Raw genomic sequence first — 5,257 nt, 5'->3', positions numbered from 1 at the left:
TGAAGCGTTCCCACCCGCTCCTGCCAGCCTCAGTTGTTCCAGAATGAGGAATGCTCTCCGTGAGGACGTTCCCCCTCCTGCCTTTGGCTTCGGATTTCAGGAGCCTGTGCCCCTCCCCTGCCCTCCTCCTCCACTCCGCAGGAGATTCTCAGCCAGTGCAACTGAAGGTAGGACCCACCTTTTGAAGGCCACCTCACCCCTTGTTCTGTCAGCCCAGCAAGCTCCTGTCTCATGGCACACCTGAGGGCTGGCAAGGCCCTGCTTTCTGTAGGAAAATAACCAAGTTCTGACGAAGGAGGTGATTCCCTCTTTGCCTCAGGGGGCAAAGAGGACAGGGCAGAGCACCCAGGGGCCTGGAGCCCTCCAGGATCCACGAGGGAGGCCCAGGTTGCTGCAGGGGGAGTTTGCCACCTTTGAAGGCTCTGTGGGATGGCTCAGGCTGAGGAATTTGGGGCTGTTCGGCCTGGAGAAGAGAATTTTAGGTGGAGCCCTCACAGAAGCCTTGCCCTATCTGGAAGGGGCTGCAAGGAAGGCAGAGAGGGGCTCTGCATCAGGAACTGGAGTGCCAGGACAAGGGGAGAACGGTTCACAGGGATAGATGGGATATTGGGAAGGAATTCTTGGCTCTGAGGGTGGGGATGCCCTGGCACAGGGTGCCCGGAGAAGTTGAGGCTGCCCCAAGCCCGGCAACATCCCTGATGGGGATTATTCCCACCTGAACCAGGCGGAATTCCCTGTCCTGGTGCACGGAGGGTCGCTGGGCAGAGCTGTGCTCGACACCAGGGGTGGCTCCTGGATCGCCGGAGGCTCCGTGGCGCTGCTGCAGCCCCTGTGTGCAGAGCTGCCAGGGCAAACTGCACCCCTGGGGCAGGAGCAGGGTCCTGGCTGTGCTCTCAGGGAGGTCTGGGCGTTCTGGGGCACTGTCAGAGGCCTGGCTGTCCCCGGGTTTGCTCCTGCTGCCCACGCGTGGATTCCCTGTGTGAGCTTCCACACCAGCCCAGCAAATCCCCCCTGGCACCAGGAGTGTGGCCGGGCTGGCACTGCCCTTTCTCCCCAGAATCTCCCAGAGGTTCCCTCCTGGGGAGCAGTGAATTTTCTGTCTTCATTGCTCATAAAGAATCACATAAAATACAATTTTTTTCCCTGCTTTCCCTGGCTCTGTCCTGGCGGTGTTGGCCCAGGTTGCTCAGCCTCAGGTGGCTGCTCCAAACACCTCCCTCAGGAGCCTGACAGCGTTGTCTGTGCTGGGTTGTTTTCCACGTGGAGCAGCCTGTGGAAAAGGTCCTTCTGCATTGATCACTTCCATTTTCTGGCAGGTGTAAATCTGGAGAGGCAGCAGGGAGAGGCAGTGAGTGATTATGGAATGGGTTGGGTTAGAGGGACCTTCAAAGATCACCCACACCACAAGGGCAGGGACACCTCCCACTGTCCCAGGCTGCTCCAAGCCCCAATGTCCAACCTGGCCTTGGGCACTGCCAGGGATCCAGGGGCAGCCCCAGCTGCTCTGGGCACCCTGTGCCAGGGCCTGCCCACCCTCCCAGGGAACAATTCCTTCCCAATCTCCCACCCAGCCCTGCCCTCTGGCACTGGGAAGCCATTCCCTGGCCCCTTGTCCTGTTGCCTTCCCTATAATCCCTGCCTTAGCCCCATCCCTGGCTTCCCCCACTGCTGGGGCCTCCTTCATTTCATAAAACCTCCCTTCATTTCCCAGCTCAGCTTTAATTAACTGGGCTGAGCCTGCCCACCCAGAGCCAGCTGGGGAGGGCACAGGAAGGTGGTGGGGTGGCCTTGTGCCCCCTCTGGGAGCTGTGCCAGGCCCTGGGCCCCTTCTCAGCCCCAAAACACAGCAACCCCAAGTCAATGAACTCACTGCAACACCTCCTGGAGCTCAGGCTGTTCCACGAGTGTGAGGTGAGCTGAGAGGTTTGTGCATCCCTGTGCCAGGGTAGGAAACTGGGATAAGAAAAAACTGGGTTTGGGTGCTCTCCAGGCTTTGGTTTCCCTGTGGAAAGATGCCCAGCACAGGCTGGCACTGACAGCAGCTGATTTTGGGACGTGCTGCCCAGCCAGGTCTGGCTTTCAGCCCCTTAAACCCTGTTCCTCACCTCCCTCATCCCAGGAGGCCCAAGGAATCAGGAGGATTCCCTGCTGCCCCTCCAGGCACTGCCACAGCCCAGGATGGGTGTCCCATTCCTGGGATAAGGCACAGCTCAGCCATGGGGGTGTCGTCTCCTTCCCTTCCCTGATCTTTTAGGGACCAAGAGTTTGGGGACAGAGAAGTGATTCAAAGTCATCTCCCTCCCTCTGTGCTGAGCAAAGGGGGAACCTGGCAGGTACTGACCCACCTGAGTGTCCTGATGATCTTCTGTTACCAAATTTCATCGTCTGAGATGTCCGTGGGACTCGGGAGGGTGGACTTGGCTCCTCCTGGGGCAGAATTAACCTGGGTGGAAGAAAACCCAGAGGTGTTTCCTGCAGCTCTGTGCTGCTGAGCTGGGCCCTGGATCTGTGGGACACTCAGTGACTCTCAGGGTCCTGCAGCAGAGCAGGGAGGGCTTGGCTGGGGGTGCCAGGGCACTGCAGAGCCCGGCAGGGGCAGCTTTGGGGCTTGGCTGGGGGTGCCAGGGCACTGCAGAGCCCGGCAGGGGCAGCTTTGTGGCCTGGCTGTCGGCAGGAGCAGAGTTTGCTCCTGCTGCACATCTGTGGCTTCCCTGTGTGAACTTCTGGCCCAGCAAATCCTCTGCCACCCCTCCCCACTGCTCCCATTCCAGCTGAAATCCCTCACTCCTTGTCCTGTCACCACAGGCCCTGCTCCAAAGCCTCTCTCCACCCTCCCTCTAAGCTCTGCCTCAGCCCCATCCCTGCTCCATCAGCCTTCATTCATTAATTAATCTCAGCATTACCCCACCATACTCACTGTGCATTTCTTCTGTCCAGTCTAAACCTTCCTTTTGAAGTTTCAAGCTCTTGTTCCTCCTCCTGTCGTGGCAGGCCTCGATAAAAAGTCTCCCCACCTCTTTTATCAGCCCCAGATAAGGTGTCCCCACACAGTGCCACCAGTCTGCTGTCACTGGGGAAGGCATTGAACACTGAAGGTCCCAGTATGGACCCACACGTTACTGGTTCCCATTTGGGCCTCGGGATATCATCTGTCACTCCTGGGATGCAGCCCCACTCCAGGCCATTCCTTACCCATAATCCAGAGCATTTCTGGAAGTCACTGACCCCTGAGGTCCCCAAGGCCAGATCCACAAAGGATTTAGCTCCTGACACGTGGATCTGGGGACGCCCTGAAGGGACAGTGGGGTTTTATTCACCCACCCGGCGCCCTGAGCACCTCGTGTGCCCCCAAATCAAAGTTTCTCTTGAGAGCGAAGCTTTGGGGTTCCCTGGCAGCACTGCCCAGTGCTGGGGACCAGTCACCAAATCCCTGTTCCTGATCCTCTGCACATCTTCCCAGCATCCCTGCGAGCTCTTCCCGTGCCCTCAGATTCCCAGGATGTTCTGGCATCGTTTCCTCTTGCTCACAGATGTCTGCAGGCATCAGAATCTTCTCTGAACCTCCCTCCCCTTCCTTGTGCATCCCAGTGTCCCCAGCTCTGTCCCCTCTCTCTGGTGACGCAGAGGCCTTTGGGATTCTGCAGCCGTGGCTCCTCTCTTCCTCCACCTGTTCCTGATGTGCCAACCTCGGGTGAGATGTGGCAGCAGAGGCACAGAAACTTCTCTCTTCCTCTGGAATATTCTCAGGAAAAATGGAGAAATCTGTCCCCAAACCAGGAGCTGGTAAATCCAAAAGTTTCTGCTGAGGAGAATGAGCAGGGGGAGCTCACCAGGGTCCTTCCAGCATCACAGGGTGATTCAGGTTCAAAGGGTCCTCTGGAGGTCTCGGGCCTGTTCCTCCTGCTCCAAGTAAGGCCAGCCCAAACGTCAGGGATTGTTTTGCAGTCAAGTTGGAGTCTCTTCAAGTCCAGACATTGCCCCAGCTCCTCTCTCAGCATAACTGAGCTCCCTTCTCTGGTGTTCAACCACCCTTGTGAAAATATTCTCCTTACATAAGTCAGGATTTCCCTGACTGGAGCTGGTGGCTCTCATCCCTTCACCTTCTCCCTGCTCTTGCTTCCTCATTTCTCCTGGAGTGGTGTTGGGGAACTCACACTGACAGCATCAGGGTGCTCTGGCAGGGCTCTGGGTGAGCAGCGCTGGTGGGAAAGTGAATGTTCCTTTGCTTTCTGGAGGAGTCTGGAGAACTTTCTCCCCGGACTCTGCAAGTGAGAATTATTCCTGCAGGACGTGTGGGGTACCCCGTGAGCCCTAGGAGAGGGGCTTGAGGCTGTTCCCTGGAATTGCTGGGAACTGAAATCATTCCTAATCTCCCACACGCAGTCTGTAAGCACAGGTAGGGTGTTGGCTGCTCTGAGAGGTGTTTGTACACTCCCTGATTCCCACCTGGGTGTATCAGAGCCTGGGGAGAGCCTCCCACCTCACAGACTCTCTGTAGCACAGCTGAGAGTTTCGGCAGATGTTTTACACCTCACAACAGGCCCTGGTGTTGCCTGCGTGGCTTGGACTGCCCTTTCCCGCTGTTTTGGGGCAAGCAGCTCCTTTCCTGCCATTTCAGCACCATCCCTGGGGCACCTGGCCTGGTCCAGCTGCAGCAGCTGTGCTGGCCCAGGTGTGTCCCTGGGTGCAATTGTGCTTTTAGCAGAGGCCACGTGGAAAAGCCGAGTGGGAGCGAGGTCAGGCTGTGTCCCAGGGCAGAATCTTCGGGAGTGAGGAGCTGCCGCTGTCCCCATCCCTGCTGCCACTGCAGTGGCTTCACCTGGTGCCAGTCCCCTGCCACCCCTCGCTTTTGGGGGAGCTGCAGGTGGCACCTGCACCCAGCCCTGGGGTGCAGCTCCTGCCTGTCCCAGGGTGCAAGGAGCACTCGGGATGTTACTGGTGGGCTGCGTGCTGGTGCCTGGGGCTTACTGGGAGTCACTGGGAGCCACTGGGAGCCAGGCTGTGCCTGTAGCACCCACCACACTCCCCCATGGCGTTTCACTGGGGCAGCAGTGATTTTTATGGGCAAATCGAGCTTGGAGAAGCCCCTGCCTGAACCCCGAGTTAGGCCAAGGGGTTCTCTCGAGGATTCTGGCTTTCCGCGGGTGTCGGGGCGCTCTGTCCGTGGAACGGGAGGGGTTTCCCCGCGCCCCCCTCTCGCGTGGCCCTGGCGCTGCAGTACCGATTTCATCCGCCAGGTGCGCGCAGTTGAGCCGCG

The sequence above is a fragment of the Corvus brachyrhynchos genome, unplaced genomic scaffold (assembly GCF_000691975.1).
Source record: "Corvus brachyrhynchos isolate BGI_N302 unplaced genomic scaffold, ASM69197v1 scaffold545, whole genome shotgun sequence".
Lineage (NCBI taxonomy): Eukaryota > Metazoa > Chordata > Aves > Passeriformes > Corvidae > Corvus > Corvus brachyrhynchos.
Note: the sequence above shows the minus strand (reverse complement) of the source record.